The 9,947-nt window shown below is 36.6% G+C and overlaps 1 protein-coding gene across 1 annotated transcript in view; it reads right to left on the reverse strand.

Moving 5' to 3' along the window:
* plcg1 (phospholipase C, gamma 1) overlaps positions 1 to 9,947 on the reverse strand; it is a 47,068-nt gene that overhangs the window by 35,492 nt on the left and 1,629 nt on the right. The gene's annotated exons all lie outside the window — the stretch shown is intronic.

Raw genomic sequence — 9,947 nt, forward strand, 5'->3', positions numbered from 1 at the left:
CTACAAAATAAAGCATCAAACTAAACTAAAATCAAGTGTGAAATTAACCTACAAATTTATTTACGAGCTCTGTAAAGTTTTGTAAAAGTTTGAATTTGTGTGGAACATTAAATCAAATTAAGTTGGAAAATAAAATCAAGTGTTAAGTGAAAAACTGCAAATCAAAGCTCAAGTCTTTCCAACACACACACACACACACACACACACACACACACCCCAACAACCCATCGTTTAAAACACAAAGTTCACAGCTTCATCTGTAAAATGTAAAACATTCATGTGAATGGCATCACTGATGATTTGACAAAATCTGAAACCAGGCCAAATTTACACTGTAGGTTTGTTTGCTCTTCCGTTGACTTTTAACTGTTCACACTGCATGAACTAAAAGGCTGCAGGTGGATGTTTGAAGAAAAAAAAAAAAGAAAAAAAAAGCCGACAGAAAATAAATGATTATATTATTACGCAATATGGACAATAGAACCAGGGAACCTTTTTTCACCCATATGTGGTTCTTCCCCAAGACTTTGGGTGCTGGAGCGTTGGACTTTCCCCTACACAGGAACTAGGAGACCAAAACCTGTTCCAGCATGACAGTGTCCCTGTGCACAAAGCAAACTTCATGAAGATCTGCTTTCAATTTGGATGATGTGAACGATAGACTATGTTTAAAAAAAAAAAAGAAGAAAAAAAAAAAAAAAAAAAAAAAGAGCACTTCTTATGCTCAAGTGACCACAAACAATTGTCCATATAATGAATATAAATATTTTACGTTGGATCAGAGCTCACGTGTACCATAAAATTAACATACAAACCGAAACATGTCTGATTCCCTTCTTAAACGGTTACCAAATAGCGATGATCAAGAAGTAAAAACCCTGTTGCTATGGTTACGGTGAGTTGTATGGAAATTATTAAAATGCTCAAAAATTTAAATATATTTTACATTTAAGTCGATTCACTTTTTTTGGAGATCAGATTTGAGAGCAGCTGAAGACGAAATTTTTTTTTTTATGTTGATTTAATTTTTACTTATTTGACTTTTCCCGTCCATTTATTTTAGAAAAATTACCACTTCCACCTGTGCCAATTTTTTGCGTAAAAAAAATTGTTTTGCGTAAAATTGGTCTGTGGTGCAAAATAGAAAATGTTGGGGAGATCCGATCCAAATCGCACAAAATGTACTAAAATACAGCACAACCAAAAATTATTAAATCTTGATAAAACTATATATTTAAAAAAGGGTTCGTTTGAAACAAAAAAGACAAAAAAAATTTGGACAAAAAAAGAAAAGAAATTATGAATCTTTTCACCATCTGAAGTTAAAAAATGTTTCTGAAATCACGTGCTGCTTGCTGTGGTTGGCACGTTCTCGTCGTTATGCTAAAGCAGTACAAATTTGACTTTCTTTTTTGAATAAACTAAAAAAAAAAAAAACTAAAAACTAAACAAAACACGCCAGAGTGAGCGAATTTCTGAACACGCTAGCTAAAGCAGGTCTGAAGCTTTTCCTGTCGCCTTATCTGCCCTTATTGAAATCCCCACACACACACACACACACACACACACACACACACACACACACACACACACACACTTCCTCCTTTCACAAAGCCGCAGTGGACATTACAGTGATGCCACAGGGTTTTTTTCGTTCTAAACCCTGCATTTTTCTGCTAACCTCAGTGGAGATTAAAATTAGCTGTGCATTTGTTCTAAAATTTCTAGACACACAGGGGAGTGGTAGCTCAGTGGTTAAGGTGCTGGGTTCAAGCCCCAGGCTCGCCAAGCTGCCAGTCTTGGGCCCTTGAGCAAGGCCCTTAACCCTCTGTGTTTCAGGGGTGCCGTATCATGGCCGACCCTGCGCTCTGACCCCCAGCTTCTACACAAACTGGGATATGAAGAACAAATTTCACTGTGCTGTAATGTATATGTGACAAATTAAGGCTATTCTATTACACACACACACACACACACACACACAACTGTCTGCAGCCTGACTGACCAGTCCGGGTAGCAGGAAACACAAAATTGCACAGTGCAGCTGAGGCCTTTCCTGAATCTCTTAATCACACACACACACACACACACACACACACACACACACACACACACACACACACACACACACACACACACACACACACACACACACACAGTTACAGCTCAAACATATTGTGATCGTTTGGAGTTTTCAGTGGAGAAGTTCCCTCTTTGATGTCAAGCCTGAAGCTCGACCCATCCAAGATGGCCGCTTTGCTAATTTTGTATTCCACTGCTAATCAGAACTTCTACAAATCTACAAACACACAAGATGACATCAGACGCTACAAAACCTCTCCACTTCCTTCTACATCATTTGTCCCAGCTCGTTTCAGTGCGTTTTGCTTTTCGTTAGCAAAGCTTTGTGTAAAAAAATAACTCATGTTTTTAATCGCTAGTCAGGATTAGCCGCACTGGAACGCTAAATAACGATGAGATCAGAGAACAGCGTGACCCGAACGACTTGACTGAACACTCTGACCTGAGTACCAAACAGAAACACCACCATCATCTTTACACACACACACACACACACACACACACACACACACACACACACACAGGCCAATTTTTGCTAAAGGGAACTCCAGGATTAGTTCCCCATGTCCGTGCTGTAACAGCTGAGGAGAAAATCCACCATGACTCGACAGAATTCCTGCAGATATTAAAGCATTGCATGTCAAACAAGTTTTATTTGGGAGTTTTCTACGCATAGTGGAGAAATGCAGCGTCAGACGTCTCACAGTATTTCGGAGGTGTTGCTCTGGTTACGGTAAATGTGCCGTAAATAAGGAGAAGTAATTTTAGATATTTTGTTGGAGTGGTACAAAAATTAAGGCTGAATACAGAAACAAGTGAACCATTACATCTGAGAATTCTGGAAAAGTCTACATTTTTCCCTGTGCATCCTGGGGAAAAAATTCAATCCGGAATTTTAAAAAAAGATTCTACTCCTTCATCTAGGAATTCTGTGGGGGTGGGGCCACCATTTCGTGAGAGGATTCCAGAAAACTCTACCATTTCCCCTGTAGATCCTATAAAAATACATTTTCATCTAGGAACTCTGGAAAAGTCTACCTTTCCATTAGAAAGCTCTGAAAAAGTCTACCTTTTCATCAAATAATTCTGAGGTGGGAAATCCTACCATTCCCATCAGGGAACTCTGGAAAAGTCTAACATTTCTCCAGAAGATCATAAAATCTCCACACATATCTTTTGTATGCAGAGAGTAAAAAAATAAAAAATAAATGATGTGAAAATGTAAAATGTTAAATAACCAACATATTTTTTGTTCATAAATTGTAACGTAATTCAAAAATGTTAACATTCCATATATTTCCGTATTAATCAAAATGTTAGCAATTGTTTGCTTACGATTTTTTTTTTTATTAATTCATTTCAATTACCTTTGATAAACTTTCCATTATTTGAACTTCCACACACACAAAGGCATACAGGAAAACTCGCAATCCCGAATAAAGAACGGCATGAACGCTCTCCCAAACACAAAGCAAGATTCCCTTTCAAACACCTTGTGACTCCGCCACCCTCAGAGTCGGGGAATTTAGCTGGGAAACGCAAACTTCCTGTCACATTAGCACTAAAAGCGGGGCAAAGTGTCGCCAAGGCTGCCAACACGCTTAGAACACAGAGGAACCTGGTGTTATTCCACACAAAAACAAACAACAACAACAACAAAAACGGAGCAGAGGGCATGGACAGGGTCCGGCCAAATTAATTAATGACCAAAATCAAGAAAAAGAATCTGCTAGCAAAACTTTACACAGCTTTATCAGGAATATATTATATTTATATATACACACATAGATATTGCTTTGTGCTTCTTTCTGGCTTTGTGCACAGGGGCGTTGTCGTGCTAGAACAGGTTTGAATTTTCTAGTTAATGTGAATGCGAAATTTCCTGATACTACACCCAACTTCTAAATAAGACTTCTGATACGATTGTGTGCTGAGAAGTTGGAGAGGAAACAAATCAGGGTGGAACAGTAGAGTGTCCAAATACTTTTGACCACAAAACGTGTATACGGACACAGTGCATTTTTTTAAACAATACCATTTTTCCTCCTCAATCTGTGAAAAACAAACAAATTCCATTTTCCAATGCGATGTTTTAAACAGAAACATTCCTGATTGCATAGTCGCGCACACGCACACTCACACACACACACACACACACACACACACAGCCTGCATTTTCCTAAATTTGGAGCGTCTCAGTGGAACACCGAGTCTCCCAGCCGCAGGACACAGTGCTCCACACAAGAGGGATTACGGTAAAGAGACACAGCTTTAACACACTCAAGGACACACCGCCAACTTCCTACTGCAGTGTGACACACACACACACACACACACACACACACACACACACACACACACACTCACACTCACACGTGGTGTGTGTGACCATCAGATGTTCACACAAACACTTTGTAATGGTCATGACAACACTTCTGGATCACTTCTTCTTTTGGGTTAATCTCAGAAAAACACACACACACACACACACACACACACACACACACACACACACACACACACACACACACACTTTCAAAATATATAAATCACCTCAGAATTACATCATTTTTATTTAACCTTAATATAATAATAAGCTGCATATATATTTTATATATTTATTAGTTTAGTCTTTTTTTTTTTTTACTTCTTATTATAAACGCTTGTAAACCCCCACACCACCACCAGGGGTATTAAAAAGAAAGTCTAGAGTTAGCGCAGTGTCACCGCGGCTCCGCACTCCGTACTGGAAATACGATTTGTTTTACGCATGTATAAAAAACGCTAACGAATCCACGGCGCTAGCGTTAGCCGCTAATCAGGAAGCGACATCTGTATTACCCAAATAGGGTCTAACAAATGTAAACGACATAATTATACAGAAAGGTTTCCATTAATTTGATTTTATTAAATAAATTTGTGCAAATTTTATTGATTATTCAATTTAATCCAAAAAAAAAAAAAGTATTTCATTTAATTTAAATTCTATTTTATTTTTATAAAATATTTTATATATTATTTAAACAAGCAGACATTTTTTTAAAATTATTTTTTAGGTAAACGATTCCAATGCTGATCCCAAATGTGAATAATAATAAACTGCGTTAAGAAAAATTAGAAAAATTTTATGTTTTGCATTTTCTTCATCAAACTAACGAAATTAAAACCAAACCGTGACTTAAAAACAGGGGACGAACTGAACTGTGAATTTTGTACAGATAGATAGATAGATAGATAGATAGATAGATAGATAGATAGATAGATAGATAGATAGATAGATAGATAGATAGATAGATAGCTGTACAAGTATGCGTGTTTATGTGTTTGTATGTATATGTATATGATACATACATGTATACATCGTACATACATATACATATATATATATATATATATGTGTGTGTGTGTGTGTGTGTGTGTGTGTGTGTGTATTTTTAGTAGCGTATTTTTCTGAGTCGTACTGGCGATGTTCAGTTACAGAGCTTCAACCCTAAAGGTTGCAAATCCTGTAATGTGATCTGGCGTGATGCAGCAGTATAACAGGAGTAACAGTCACTGATCTGTAGCGTGTAGAAACGTGCAGATGAATCTGATAAAAACGTTACACTGAAGTCTATCACATGGGACACGTTTCCAGGAAAACAGAGGAACACGATGAATCCAGGAAGAAAAGCAGCTCATTTCATAACGAAAAAATAAATAAAAAAAAACACCGTGATTAACAAACGATCAATTACATTACAGCAAAAAAGAAAAAAATAATTGTGCCACGCTTCAGACACGCGAGTCACATGACCCAGAGTTCGCCGACCGTCTTCCATCAGAGACTGAGAGAGAGGAGGAAAAGAAAATCTCGCCCGGGCCTTTTTCCTGCTCGGCTGCTGCATCCGGAGCAGAGTGCAGCTGTGTGTGAGGCATCCTGTTCTTTCTCTCGGTGTGTGTGTGTGTGTGTGTGTGTGTGTGTGTGTGTGTGTGTGTGTGTGTGTGTGTGTACACACAGCCAGCTGCTACACAAAGGCCTACATGACGTTAACAGCCGAGCTCTGAAAAAAAAAGTCACCTTACTGTACAGTAGAGTTCAAGACGAAAAACACTGCGACACGAATATACACTATAAAGAGTCTAATCCACTCTGTAGAGTCTAATCTATTAGACAGTCAAATTCCTTGACGATGTCCAATCTAAACTTTAATAGACGTAATATCCAAGGATTAATGTCCAATGGTAGCTCACAGACATTACAAAGTGGATTGGAATTCAAAATCTAAAATCCATTCTAGAGTCTAATCTATTGCAAAGCATCCAATTCCTTCTCCAACATCCAATCTAAGTCATAAATTGGTGAATGCCTAAAGAGTAAATTCTAACATTCAATCTGTAACCATCCATTTTAATATCCGTGTTGCAACTGAAGTCCAATCCACTCTGTAATGTCTAATGCAGACAGTCAAATTGCTTTTAAAACATCCAATCTAATCTATATATTATGTAATATCCAAGGTTTATTGTCCAAAATCTAGCATCCATGTTAGTCTGTGTGTCAACATTAAAGTGCAATCCGCTTTACAGAATCCAATTTATTGTAGACTTTCAAATTCCATTTTAAATGTCCGATCTAATCTACGATAGATGTAATTTTCAATGGTTTAAAGCACAAAATCTAGCATTCATTCTAAAGTCTGAGTGATACAACTGAAGTACAATTCATTTTGAAGAGTCTAATCTATTGTAGACAGTCCCATTTATTAACATCCAATTTAATATAAACATCCTGTAATATCTTATGTCCAAAAATCTAATAATCTAATCTAATAAACCAATTCTTAAATCCACTGTGATTTTAAAATCTAATTCATTATGTTATCTAATCTATTTTGGAGGCTCTAAATCATTTTAGAAATCCTGTCTAATCTATTAATTATATACTATCCAATGCTTGAAATATAACCAATTTTGTAAGCATCTGTTCTAATGTCATAACATTTCTAATGTCCAATCCAATTTATAGCATCGAATCTATTGACAGGAATCCAATTCCTTCCCCAACATCCAATCTAATCTATACATTATGTACTATCCAATGCCCAGTGTCCAAAATCTATCATCAAATAGTCACTGTTAAAATGTACATTTAATCCACTCTGTAGAATCTAATCTATTTCAGAAAATCTAATTCCTTCTTCAACATCCAATTAAATCTACAAATTCTGCAATATCCAATGTTTGGAATTAATTCTGTATCCATTCATTCTAATGTCCGCTGTCAATTTTAACGTCTAATCCACTCTGTAGGGTCTAATCTATTGTAAAGAATTTTGAAGAATCCATTATAAAATGTCTAATTCATTCTCTAACGTCCAATCTCTAACACAAATTCGTTAACATCTTGTAATATTTCCATGTCCAGGACCAGACTCTAAAATCTTCCTTTTAATGCAGTTAATAAAATTAACATCTAATCTACAAAGGAACAATTTGGCAGAGTCATGTGTCCAACTTCCAACCACTCGCGTCTAATCTCTAATGTTTAACACCCATTATGTCAGATTATTTCTGTTACATCTAATCCGTTCTGCAGAGTCGTGTCATTTAAATGTCTTTTCAACATCTAACGTCTAATCTATTGTAAAGAATCAAATTCCTTCTCAGAAATCCGATCTAATCTATAAATTGTGTAATATTCCATGTCTAGTGTCTGAAAACATTCCTTCTGTAACTCTAAGGTCAACAGTTGAAATATAATTCCAATCTAATCTATCAGAGTATCTAATTCTTTCTAACGTCCAATCTAATAACACAGCACGATGATCGTAAAGACAATGCCGATACAATATTCCCAAAAGTATTGGGACACCTGACTTTTCCACCCTGATGTTGTTCTTCACCAAACTGTTACGACAAATCTGAAAGTACACAATTTTATCAGATCTTTGGATGCAGTCGCATGAAATTTTCCATTCACTTGAACTAGGAGACCAAAACCTGTTCCAGCATGACGATGCCCATGCGCACAAAGCAAACTCCATGAAGATCTGCTTTCCATGGGTTGGAAGATGTGGAAGATCTTCTGCTATAAACACTACTGAACACCTTTGGGATGAATGTGAACGCTGGCTGCACCCCAGGAACCTCCTCACCTTCTCACCTACATCCATACCTGATGTTACGAACACCCTTGCAGCTGAATGAAGCTCTAGAGAAGATCTTATCCAGAACAGTGGAGCTCATTATAACAGTAAATTGTAAATAAATGTAAATAAATTGTAAATAAATTTTTCCATAGTATGCACATAGTGTGAACATCAGGACTGTGTAACATCATGCAGAAGTTCAGAAGGACACGCTTAATTTTTGCTTCGTTTTACTGTAAGGAAGAGTGTCTGTGATCATGTCATGTGTTTTCAACCTCACCAAACTGCAAAGCTGCTAACAAGGACACACACACACACACACACACACACACACACGCGCGCACTTGCGCGCACACACACACACACGCACTTGAGCATGCAGCACTTGTAAAGACGAAATATGAAACCCCAATTAGATGATAAATGAAGCACAAACAAGTTCAGGGACAAACTCAGTTCATCTGGAAACTCTGATCATAATGGAAAACCTCTACACTGGTCATGACCCAATCAGATGACATCAGATCAGATTGGGTCAGATTAGCTGATTTGATTTTAACACGAGTTTCACCAGAGTCCATAATTACAACACACACACTCCCAACTTCTGACATCAGACAAGCATCTAACTTCCACTCAGACAAGTGAACTCTAAATAAATTAATTAATGTCCGATTTATTATGTCCAATCTCGAACATCCAACACTACCAATGACCAATCACTCCCGAGCATGTCTGATCTCTTACATCAAACCTCTAACATACATGATCAAACACCCGCTCTGGAACGCTTCATTCGCTGGTGTCCAATTGCAAATCTCCAATCCAATATGTACTGTCTGATCTCTAACATCCATTCTGGAACTTCTACTGGAACGTACGCATTATTGAGTAACAGCTGATCTTTGGCATAAAATCTGACATCTAATCTGTGATCTATTCAGCAACATCTAATCTATTAAGTTTACTAAATCCAATCTACTATACAAATTCTGTATTATTCTGCGTCGAAAGTCCAAAATCAAACCAGCATTCGAAAAAATTCTGTTCTGAAATAATTCACTAATCTGTTATGGAAGAATTCAGCAGCTTTCAAGAGCTAATTCCCAATCTATACATGTCTAATCTCAAATATTTATGCAAGCTCATTTCTGAATATAAACATCTAATCTGTCCTGTAGAGTCGGTCATTTTAATAATGCCCTTTTATCAACATCTAATTCACCATGTAACATCTAATCTATTGCAGAGAATTCAATTCCATCTGTAAAATCTGATCTAATATGCAAATTTCTGGTATACTTGTTGTCCAACAATTATTCTGTAAATTGGTTCTAATGTATGGTAACATTACCATCCAATCCATTTTATAACATCCAGTCTGAATATCCAATCTCTGAATTCCAATCTACAACATTCAATTCATTCTGAAACATCCAATCTAGTTTAGAGCCTCCAATTCTATTCTTTAACATCCAGTCTAATCAAAAAAATTCGGGGTTATTCTGTGTCCAAATTCTAATGTTTTCAGTTACAATTAACATCCAATCCAATATCAACCAATCTCAAAACATCTAATCTACTGTAAAGCCTCCTGTTATTTCTCTAATGTACAATATGAGAACACCTGGCAACGTGTCATTCATAAACAGTATTTAAATAATATTTACAAATAAAAGTTATCATCCAACCAACTCCAAAATGATTACAAAAAAATTCAAATCACAATATAAA

Source organism: Silurus meridionalis, chromosome 16 (genome assembly GCF_014805685.1).
Source record: "Silurus meridionalis isolate SWU-2019-XX chromosome 16, ASM1480568v1, whole genome shotgun sequence".
Taxonomy (NCBI): domain Eukaryota; kingdom Metazoa; phylum Chordata; class Actinopteri; order Siluriformes; family Siluridae; genus Silurus; species Silurus meridionalis.